The sequence below is a fragment of the Ceratina calcarata genome, unplaced genomic scaffold, assembly GCF_001652005.2.
Source record: "Ceratina calcarata isolate Rehan_Ccalc_2016 unplaced genomic scaffold, ASM165200v1 scaffold127.2, whole genome shotgun sequence".
Taxonomy (NCBI): domain Eukaryota; kingdom Metazoa; phylum Arthropoda; class Insecta; order Hymenoptera; family Apidae; genus Ceratina; species Ceratina calcarata.
In genome coordinates, this window is record NW_017133727.1 from 974,352 (window position 1) to 986,113 (window position 11,762).

Below are 11,762 nucleotides of genomic sequence, written 5' to 3' on the forward strand. Positions count from 1 at the left end.
ACATAGTAAGTATATACATCGACGCCCACGTGTATTCGAATTTCACTTACGTATGAAGAAAGTATGTACTTCATCTACTTATACATATATCAACGTTCTGTTCGATGGACATTATATATTACATAACATTTTGATGAAACAATATTTATATGAAATGAATCTGTAGAAAAAATGAAATCTATATAGATTGAAAGTTTCACCTGTTAAAAATAATAATGTGTAGTACAATTTGTACATTCTGCACATTTTTACATATTATTAATGTATAAATATAGAATGCATATAAAGGCTGTATGTAATGTATGAAATATTAAAAGCTGCGTGAATATTATGGGCTTAAATGATAAAACGAATTCCAATCGACGCATTTTTAATTGATACCAAGAGCGTTTTATCTTGCATAAAAATCCGTNGGGAAAATTGACCATTCAACTATAATTTTAAACCATTTCCTATTGAATTTTGCACGTCTTTCATTTACTATTATTTTATTAGATTTGGGTGAACACTTTTTGCCAATGATGGTACATTATTTACTTTCTTGCTGATGGAAGGTCGATGGACGTGAGTGAAAATCGACCATGCGATTATAATACAAAAGCCAATACCCTTCCTTTCGGGTCAGTCGGTCAATTCCCTTGTCCACGAATGTTCTATGTTACGCACGTGTCCTTCCGCGTTCCAAATGTATGCTAGAGGAAGTGTCGCCTGACAATGAGTCAGAGTGAAAGAAAGTTGCCGATTCCATTACGCACTTGTTGGAATTTCTGTCGTGGCCATATCGAGCTACATAGTAAGTATATACATCGACGCCCACGTGTATTCGAATTTCACTTACGTATGAAGAAAGTATGTACTTCATCTACTTATACATATATCAACGTTCTGTTCGATGGACATTATATATTACATAACATTTTGATGAAACAATATTTATATGAAATGAATCTGTAGAAAAAATGAAATCTATATAGATTGAAAGTTTCACCTGTTAAAAATAATAATGTGTAGTACAATTTGTACATTCTGCACATTTTTACATATTATTAATGTATAAATATAGAATGCATATAAAGGCTGTATGTAATGTATGAAATATTAAAAGCTGCGTGAATATTATGGGCTTAAATGATAAAACGAATTCCAATCGACGCATTTTTAATTGATACCAAGAGCGTTTTATCTTGCATAAAAATCCGTGTCATGAAATGATGCAAACAACATTATATGAAAAGATAATGAATAATTATTATACGGAAAATAACAGAAAGAAGGAGTCTCGATTTCTGGGGAATAGACGCTCGTGGTTTCGCATCACCGAAACGAATTTTGAATGAGGCGACGGGAATACCGATGAGACTATGCAGATGACGGGTTCGGAAAAATCAGCGTAAGTCGCCGGCGGCGTGCCGATGACCGGCGCTGACCCACTTCTATAGAAAACTGACCAGTCCGCCCACGTTCTCTTCGAACTCGAACTCGAAACCAAGGTAGGTTCAATGTCGTCCCGCGACTCACAAAGACAGGTAGCCACGTCCATATACTTACACTTCTACCGTATACTATCGTCCAAATCATTACATGGCCAGAAATGATTTAATATTTCTCTCAGAAACTCACTCAACTTTAAGGATTTTTGTTATAATTTAAAGTACAAGATTTCATTTAATCCTATTTATGGATTTAGAGAAAATTTTTAATTCAAAATGCATATTATTATTCTTAAAATAATTCTAAATGGACATCAGAAATATTTTAATTCACATGACAATTTGTAACGCTTCAATGTGATATTTCATTAACAAATTGAATAATGGATCGCAAGAAGATTTATGAAACTTTTGGATGGTAGTGTATATAATGGACGCATGTAGGTACGTACACGAACAGTACGTCCCAAGATGTGTACAGCTTAAGCCTTTAGCCCTGCCCATGTCGAATATTTGCATACGGATCCGTTACTCAGCTGACATTCTTGGAAAATCCAAGAAAGGCAAAAACAGAGTAACGTTACTTGATAGAAAGGAAATTGGCAGCATTTCCACTCGAAATCCTGCTGCAAATTTGTTAGGATGATACGAACATGGCAACAAATTAAAAGTGAAAATATTGAAAGTGAAAATAAACGTCAGACGAATGAGAACTAATATAAAGAGATATAGAAAATAATTCTTTCGTAATGATCAAATTAGTGGAAATTATACAAAAGAACACAACTCTGCAAAGTTCTTTAGAATACCTTTAAAACTTTGTTATCCTTACGAGCTTCGAGTACTTAAGTCTTTCGCCAAGTTAATCAGAAAATAGAACAGAAGACAATTTCCTTTCCAAGCTTTAATACAGCGTCCACAGTGTGCGTACTAGTTTATAATTATTTCTAATACACGTCCGATTTAGAATTTTCGAAATTACTCACTTCCTGGAATAAATTGTGGAACGTATATCGGAGATGCGTGAACGGTGTTCATCAGGATGTTCCCGAGCAAGACGATAGCCCAGAGCTTTCGGTTCCACATCTAAAACAAAAAACAGAAATAAAATGAGAAGTTAGAATATGAAAATCACTCGGGTTTTCACACATACAGATGGTCGTATCAATAATATTTTCTGCAAATTCGAAGAATTTCTTTAACACATTTTCAATTGATTAAAATTGAAGGGTAAGATATAATCGTATGCCATTTGATAAGCTCTTGATTTGGATAAGATTTGAATGAACATGTTACAAATATTATCTACGACTTAAGTGTTTCCTGTTGACTCAAAAATTGAAACAGGAAATGACATATATAGACATTCTTAAATGATTTTAATCGTTGATTAAAAATTCTTTTATTACTACGTTTTTATTAGCTCACTTTATTGTCTGTCCGGTACGAATTTTGCAATTTATTTTAAACTAGCTTCCCGATGAGTTAGAGACTAAAAAGAAGAAAATAATTATTTAAATAAAAAAATTCTTAATACACCGCGTTTTAAAAACGGAATAAAAAGTATAAAATAATTATAGAATACTTGCCAGATTTAAAACGAAAAGCGCATACAATAGATAATTGATGCATGAATAGCGAGTCCTACGTCTTTCGTTTTAGACTTTATAAGTATTTTATAATTACTTTATACTTTTTATTCCGTTTTAATATCGTGGTGTATTAAAATTTTTTTTTATTTCAATAATTTTAACTTTACAAACATAAGAGGAACGTCGGTGGCTACTGTCTCTTAGAAAGAATCGAGTGAACGACCTTATGAGAGCGAACACTCGTTTTCAATAGCACGTACGTACGAGATAATATGAAAGCGAGACTAAAACGAACAAGCGACGTCCTTAATTTTTCAGTGGTGTCGTTTTTAAATTAAAAATATACGAATTTATTCTTTTCGGAATTCATCGGTAAAAACGAAGCTGAAGAGAGGACTAAATCGAGCGATTTACGTTATCATGTTTATAATGTCTACTAATTGCACGGTTAATTTGAGTGTTGATAAAGCTGACGCGATGCCGTGGTCACCTGATATTCATCAGGAATGCAAGAACTAAGTTACAGTTATTCAGAAGCAAGAATTCGGGTCTAACGTTATATCCTACCCAGTCGAATCAGGGATCGTCGTTAACTCACTGATCGTTCGGTCGAACCGAAAGAATATGTCCTCGTTTCCGATTGCCTATACACACGTCTACAACCCAGTTAAAGAGTTATGTATAAAAATAGATCCTGGAATTAGTTCACATTTGCATTTGATTACGGTCGAAAGTCGTTCAACTCGGAATTTCCTGTACAATGAGCTCTGCAATTTTTGTTTCTTTCTTATTCCTTCTTATTACTTGCACGTGGTCAGTCTCGTTCAACGAACCATTTAACAAGATTTTTCTGCAAAAGCTAATATAAGTTTTATATTTATTTTCGCATGTGGTATCACTTGAGGAAATTATAAGAGAGAACAATTGTAAAAAAAACAGGGTTTGAAAGTTTGTCACATGGGAATTGAGAATTTATTTTAAAATCGAGCTAATTCTAGTTTTCCGTCAAACTGTCCGGAGAAATGCAATGATCTCATCCACCGTGCATTCGCTCCTCCTCCTTGAGGAAGTGATAAAAACCGTTACAGTTACCCAGAGGCAGGAATTCGGGTGGATGAAGCAACAAATGTCTATGTGAGTTGTGTCAGCTTGTCGATGGTCAGGCTACTGGTTTCCTGCTTCTGTGATTAGCCAGGCGACAGTTATCTTTTCTCCGTCTACGAGTAATTTTATTTTACGTTTACAGAATTTTTATTAAAAGTAATTAAAGCAATGTCTCAAGACACTCCCTAGGTTTTAAATAAAAAATATACGCGCTCGTATATTACAAATTGAAACGCTTCCTGCTTTTAATCTCAATTAAGTACATTATTAATTTTGTTTGTACTCCAAAGCCAATGCCACGATGTAAACAGAATTCAGAATTTTATTAATTGTTTCAATTAAATCTGTCCAATTGATGATATTCGTTTGAGATACAGGCTTGATTAATTTCTTTTAATTTAATCGAATTATTTTAACTTTACAAACATAAGAGGAACGTCGGTGGCTACTGTCTCTTAGAAAGAATCGAGTGAACGACCTTATGAGAGCGAACACTCGTTTTCAATAGCACGTACGTACGAGATAATATGAAAGCGAGACTAAAACGAACAAGCGACGTCCTTAATTTTTCAGTGGTGTCGTTTTTAAATTAAAAATATACGAATTTATTCTTTTCGGAATTCATCGGTAAAAACGAAGCTGAAGAGAGGACTAAATCGAGCGATTTACGTTATCATGTTTATAATGTCTACTAATTGCACGGTTAATTTGAGTGTTGATAAAGCTGACGCGATGCCGTGGTCACCTGATATTCATCAGGAATGCAAGAACTAAGTTACAGTTATTCAGAAGCAAGAATTCGGGTCTAACGTTATATCCTACCCAGTCGAATCAGGGATCGTCGTTAACTCACTGATCGTTCGGTCGAACCGAAAGAATATGTCCTCGTTTCCGATTGCCTATACACACGTCTACAACCCAGTTAAAGAGTTATGTATAAAAATAGATCCTGGAATTAGTTCACATTTGCATTTGATTACGGTCGAAAGTCGTTCAACTCGGAATTTCCTGTACAATGAGCTCTGCAATTTTTGTTTCTTTCTTATTCCTTCTTATTACTTGCACGTGGTCAGTCTCGTTCAACGAACCATTTAACAAGATTTTTCTGCAAAAGCTAATATAAGTTTTATATTTATTTTCGCATGTGGTATCACTTGAGGAAATTATAAGAGAGAACAATTGTAAAAAAAACAGGGTTTGAAAGTTTGTCACATGGGAATTGAGAATTTATTTTAAAATCGAGCTAATTCTAGTTTTCCGTCAAACTGTCCGGAGAAATGCAATGATCTCATCCACCGTGCATTCGCTCCTCCTCCTTGAGGAAGTGATAAAAACCGTTACAGTTACCCAGAGGCAGGAATTCGGGTGGATGAAGCAACAAATGTCTATGTGAGTTGTGTCAGCTTGTCGATGGTCAGGCTACTGGTTTCCTGCTTCTGTGATTAGCCAGGCGACAGTTATCTTTTCTCCGTCTACGAGTAATTTTATTTTACGTTTACAGAATTTTTATTAAAAGTAATTAAAGCAATGTCTCAAGACACTCCCTAGGTTTTAAATAAAAAATATACGCGCTCGTATATTACAAATTGAAACGCTTCCTGCTTTTAATCTCAATTAAGTACATTATTAATTTTGTTTGTACTCCAAAGCCAATGCCACGATGTAAACAGAATTCAGAATTTTATTAATTGTTTCAATTAAATCTGTCCAATTGATGATATTCGTTTGAGATACAGGCTTGATTAATTTCTTTTAATTTAATCGAATGCAATCCTGGTCATTTCCCGCGTTGGTCGGATGTTTTCCTCATCGAAATACTCGGGGCAGGAGATCGGGCAACGCGAAAAGAACGGGTGCACATGTGCGTTCTTGTATGTAAAAAAAACTTTTCTTGTAACGTGCTGCGCGTATGTCGTAACGGTACAGGCCACTTTCGTTTGTACGCACGTATCTAATACGAGCCGCGCATCTGGGTTGCTCGATTCGTTGGAAATGATTGCCTAAATCTGAACCGAGAATGGGCGTAACACCGTAATAATTAGGTCTCCGAAGAAGAGGAATTGTTCGAAATTTGTTTTTAAAGTTGAAAAATCGTCATATTACGTTCATCACTCATATCGAATAACATTTACAGTCTCAAATTCCTCCGATAAGAATTAAAACCAATCTCCTTGATATTATTTTAATATGATTGAAATTCTAAGTAGAAAGGATTTGCTATTCGAAGAAGAAATGCAAATGGTAGATCAATAAATTATTTGGGAACGTTAATTGTCAGATTATAATTGGTAAACTGTCAAGAGAAAACAAGTTGGCCTAAGTTTCTTCTGGTTCCGACTGGCTCGCGGAACGCATACGAAACTGGGCGATATCATCGAGGGAATGACACTCATACCAAGATCCGAGGCGTTCGTGAAAGTTTGAATTCTGTTTAAAAGGAACGAGCGGTACCGCTATTCGTGAACGACATACGGTTTGCTTCGGTAAATCTGTGGCAGCCTGTTTCGAAATTCATTTTAAACACTCTATAGGACATCCTTCATTGTTACCGTTAATTAACACTGAGTTAATTATGGAATAACTACTGAATACTATATTGTTTATTTTATATAGTAAAAGTCGATGAAAATTCTCTATTACTATGAATTTGGGTTCCATGCCGTTTCTATAATTTATACTTCAATTTATGAGAGGGATAATTCCTTGCTAATAATGAGAATCACATGTAAAATTGATTTGAATTCGCTCGATAAGATTGAAAAGCATATCGAAAGATATGAAATGTATTCGATGTAAAATATGAATAACGCTTACCTTTGCTGATACCGGCGAGTTGTGACGATGAAGAGTACTCCGTTGTCAGACTCCGAGATGCATCATCCCCCCGATAAGCTCGGAATTTTCTGGCTTCCGACAAATAGTAGCTTCGCGGCTCTCTTCGAGTTTATCCACCGAACTAGCAAATAAGCGATGTGGATCGAACCCCGTTGAACTTTCCGCGCGTAACGCCGACTCTCATTGATATTCGAGGTGTCCTTCGGTGGAGTCGCGCGAGGGTCGAAACGTGAGAACTGGGAGGGACGGATTGGACCTGCTCGTCGGAGCCAGGCACCGATCGAACTGGTTTCTGATCCTTGGTTCACGGCTCTTGGATCATCGATCCAGGTGTTCTCAGCGGCGCTTCGCGTGCACGAATCCCGGCACGAAGAGCCACCGTTGCCAAAGGCCCCACCATGATGGAGCGAGGCCTGCGGGCTAAACTACGGGACGATTCCGCACGGTAGATCGTGGCAGGGTCGAGGGTACGGCTCGTACCGAGGACTCTAGCACCGGCTCGAGGTGAGGTGGTGGCAATGACCGTTCTCCTCCGTTGGCTCTCTCCTTCTGAAACGAGCGATCGTTCTCGTCTGTCCAAGGGACGATCACCTTCCTGCCTCCTCTCGCCGGGGGCCTGTTCGTTGCCGCTCTTCTAGCCTCTGCCGATCGTTCCCCACCTCGAACGTAGCATTGTATGGCCGAGGGAAACGTAGCCTCTTCCTTGCCATTATCCTTTCATTCCTTTTCCCGTTTCCCTGACCATCGCCACGGAACGAACATTTTCTCGTTCCTCGACTCTTACTACGTTTGTACAGATCAGCAGTGTGTATCGTTCTTCCTTAAATTTGAATTTGAAAGCGCTGTGTTTCCTAGTCTTACTGGACTGCGGATTCCTAACAGTAATTAAGAAATGCATTCCAGACGAAGAAGAAGATAAAATCTAAATCCACTGAATACTAATAGAGTTTATAGCAGATATAGTTGGTAGCGTGCAACTGGAATAATCAAATGACTCAGTTACGTCAATTTATACATTAGAAAGATCATCAGAAGCAGATAGTCAATATTTGTAGATAACAGTGCATTGAACTATGCATAGGTATTTTAGGTAACAATAAGTTTATTTCTGATTGCCTCTCAATGGGTATACAAACTTCAATAATTTTTAAAAAATGATCGTCAACCATTTTTTATAAATACTATCTTTTTGTTAAAACTACTTTTCAGTTATTTCTTTCGTTCAGGAGTAAAGTTACGTAGGTTCAATCATGTATCATCTTCATTCAGTCATCTAGTTTAAGAGCGTCTTTGTCTTTTTTCATTTCAGGCACCCTAGCGAACTGTATGATGTACAGTTCATTTATAGGCAAATACATCCATAAAGTTTAAAAAAATTCCATAGAATACGTTTTTTAAAAAAAGTTCTCAAAAATGACCCTAGGTCCCTTAATATACATATTTGCAATAATGATAGGAAGTATAAGTATTAATGCATCGGAAATAATACATTTAGTCTCATATGTTTTACTTCGAAGAATATTTCAGTCTGACAAGTATAGATTTACCTGTTAATTAGTGTAACATTGAAGCGAAGGTAGGGGAGGTGATTTATGAGAACGTATAAAACACGTGAATAAAATACATCGAATAAATGTAATGTCGTAAAATTCTTGAGAGAAGATAACAGGATTTATGAAATTTAATACAAGGAAGATAAAGCAATCTTCGAATCGTTGAATTATGTTACAGTTTCATTAGGAGTAAAATAATTGATATTAAACAATCTAGCATCAATTAATTAATCGTTAAAAGAACGACAAGTCTCACACTGAGATATTGTTGGAAACAGCTGCAGTTTTAAACGTTTCACAAGAGAGAGTAATGAATGAAATTCTCTTTTTCAGAGTGTTCCATTTGCATATGTATATGCTTGCACATGAATATGTATACGCGGTTTGACGTTTATTCATTTTGTTGGATATTACGCAAAAGTGAAAATCAATAGAAAAAGGGGGAGGAAATGAGCGATAAGCCAAGCAAACACGTGTAAAATAAAAGAATTAACTAAAAGATAAAGAGGGAACGAGAGTTCAGTACTCGTACGTGTTCTTTCCAGTGTTTCTCTAATTATCTCACTTCGAATACTTTTCTAATTTTAATACGACTAACAAAATGTTTCCATTTATGTACAAGAGACCCATGAAATTAATTTCGTTTTAAAGTACAGGAAAAGAAAATATGGAAACATGTCTTAAAATAACTTAAAATAACATTTGTCTAGAACATTTAAATATTTGATTAAAAATATGCGATTTTTGTTTCCGAACTTATTCAACCTTTTACACCTTGATAGCTTGGCTTACAAAAAATATTATTTTATAAAATGTCAGTCTGACATAAAACATTTCGTGACTCGTGAGTGTAACAACCTGTTGAGAGACACTGTGAATATTCGACTCGTAAAATCAGTTTAAAATTCATAAATACGAACATATGTTCCCGTTCGAGCAACGAAGGGAGTAGATAACTATCAGAATGACGTATAATTTTTGGACATACGATTATTTGTAAGATCAATAAAAATTTCACTTACTCTCAGTTTCAATATCATTGCATCATTATTTTTAAACAATCGTCTAGACGAGATCCTCTTTAACAGAAGATAATAAAGGAGCAGTAATTGGTAACATTAGAAAGTTCGCTTATCTAACTTCATCAATAAAGGGTAATAAGCTTCCTCCTATACCTCATCGTCTCTTATTCTTGAAACAAATATGTTAACCATATTTTAAATCAAAACACGTCGGGACAAATTTCTGTTATAAATGAAACGATAAAATAGAGCTTCCGTAATTTTAAAATTAAATAAGAACTGTCTGATGTATTTTACATTTTGTTTCGAATAAATATTTGCCAAGTGAAATATCAACAGACAGTAATGGCTCTTCAAAAAGGTTTTTAAAAGACTGTTACAAACTTTATTTTCAAACATCATAAAGAATCACCTGTGTATTACGGCTGTCATTCGGACCATTACAGCTCGTCATGAGGTAAAACTTTTTTAATATTGACATGTCCCCTTTTTCATCAAACCGAACTCTGATTCGAGTGAAATAATTTTTATAGCAGATTATATACATATATTATTACAGTTTTTACATATTAGAGGAATATGCATTCTTGTATAGATTAAAATTTCTACAGGTGTCCCTGTTTTAAAAAGAGACGCGACTTAATATAAAAAGTAGCTCCAATTAAATGTTAAGCTAACTGCAAGGAATAAAATTCTATCTTTTATTTTGACTACACCTACACATCGCTCGCGGTTGACCACTGACAATACATACTCGTCTGAATTTATTTTCGCCCAAAACATAATGAGCTGAGTGTATAATCTCCTACAGCTCTCATCGTCCCAAGCTAATTCACTTGAACGCCAGTTGTTAAGTACATACGCATTCGACGAACGGATTTTCTCATGTGTTTGTATACTAGATTAAATCTTTGAAAAGTCCCCTTCTTGAGTATTCCACGAATTCATAAATCCTACATTTTATTAATATGAAATACTATGTATGATTGACGTGTCCACAAAAATCCAGGTTTTATAAAAGTATCCTGACAATTGTGATATCCTGTTCACGTTACCTACTTCTATATAAAACAATATGGAGGAAATACGTACATTAAAAACACACAATGGGGCAAACGGTTATATAATAACAAACGCTACACGCAGCTAGATCGAATATGATATACATTTGAAAAAAGGTAAAAGGAACGAGACTTATATAAAATATATTTTGCAATTTGCAGTTTATTAGTTTCTTATTACGAAGTCATAAGAACTTATTACAGTAAACATTCAAATTATTCGAATAATTGACCTAGATTCGAATTCCGAGGATGGGCAATTTTGATAGTAGGCGTTTTGAGACGGAGCTACGAGTCGTCTATAAAATATAAGAATAAATTAATTTACGATGAACATTTTTTCCGAGCGACCGTCTCCTTGGCAGCTAATAAAATCTCGCGGAAGTACAATCAAACTGGCTTGGAAACGCGGGTTTACCGTGTCGATTTTATGAAACGTTTCCGCAAACAACATGGAATCTGTGGGATGTAAAGAAAAGATATTACTGCCGCTTCGCGAGCAATTGAAGATATCCTTTTTAACTCGAATTCACTCGTTTCATAAAGATCGCCCAGCCAATCGATATACCCTTTTATGAAGTAGCGTCCGATAAACAATTAATACAATTTATCTACCACGCCTCCCCTTCTCGAATCATTATCATTAGATTATTATATAGGATGATCAATTTCGTACTTCATTTTTCAGAACGAAGCTTCTCAGTCTCACGGATCCTTTTACAAATGATTAAGAACTAAATGTGATAAGGAATGTTATAAATTGTTTCTAGCATTTCTCTGTCAGCTGCTTGTAATTACCTTAAAATGATAATGCTTTTAACTTATATTACACGTCATTAATTATTTTCCACGTTGGATCGAGTATTTTTAATACGATAATATTATTTCTTTTGTTAATTCGTATCAAAGCCTGGGAAAACTTTCGCAGGCGTTTGATGCCTTTCACACGTGGAATCAATGAAATCGTGATACACATGATAAACGAAATAAGTTTGGTAACAATGTGGTGATGCGTAATTAAAAGAAGTATATTAAAGACGGTCAATAGATCTCGTGGATTTACCCTTATTGATTCCAGAAGTTGATAGAAAGAAAAGTCTCATTAAATCCTAAGAAAAAAGTTTCATTCTTATTCAGTATTACGTTATTTAAGGATGTATAGGCT